The sequence below is a fragment of the Saprolegnia parasitica genome (genome assembly GCF_000151545.1).
Source record: "Saprolegnia parasitica CBS 223.65 unplaced genomic scaffold supercont2.105, whole genome shotgun sequence".
In the NCBI taxonomy this organism is placed as follows: Eukaryota; Oomycota; class Saprolegniomycetes; order Saprolegniales; family Saprolegniaceae; genus Saprolegnia; species Saprolegnia parasitica.
In genome coordinates, this window is record NW_012156499.1 from 342 (window position 1) to 770 (window position 429).

General features: G+C 43.4%; 1 non-coding gene across 1 annotated transcript; it reads right to left on the reverse strand.

Moving 5' to 3' along the window:
* Positions 1 to 304: 304 nt before the first annotated feature.
* SPRG_30151 lies at positions 305 to 384 on the reverse strand. Its single transcript has one exon. It is a non-coding gene; the product is annotated as a tRNA-Ser (tRNA).
* Between the last annotated feature and the right edge of the window lie 45 nt (positions 385 to 429).

A 429-nucleotide genomic window follows, 5' to 3' on the forward strand; every position in this document is an offset into this window, starting at 1 on the left:
GAGACGCTCTTCACTTGAGGCCAACGCTATAGCTCCAATTCGCATATTGTAGTATTTTTTTGGGAGCTAACTGGAGCTTGAAAACGAGCCAGGATTTAATGGTAGAAAATACGGTTTAAAATATATTGCGCGAGTATAGCACTCGTTGATACATCGTAGAGAGTTGCTAGAGAGCAAGGAGGATCGTGTGAATGGAGCAAAAGTAAAAAAAAGTACTCGTAGCAGTCTTTTTCAGGCCCCAGGGGCCTGTATTGCACTTGGGAGTGCGCAATTGGACTGCAGATGACTTCATCGTACTATATTTCGACAGCTGTGAGATTTGAACTCACGCGGGTGACCCCAGTAGATTTCTAGTCTACCGCCTAAACGCTCGGTCAAGCTGTCGTGTACATATTTATTTGATTGTTGCCATTTATTTTCCACACATTA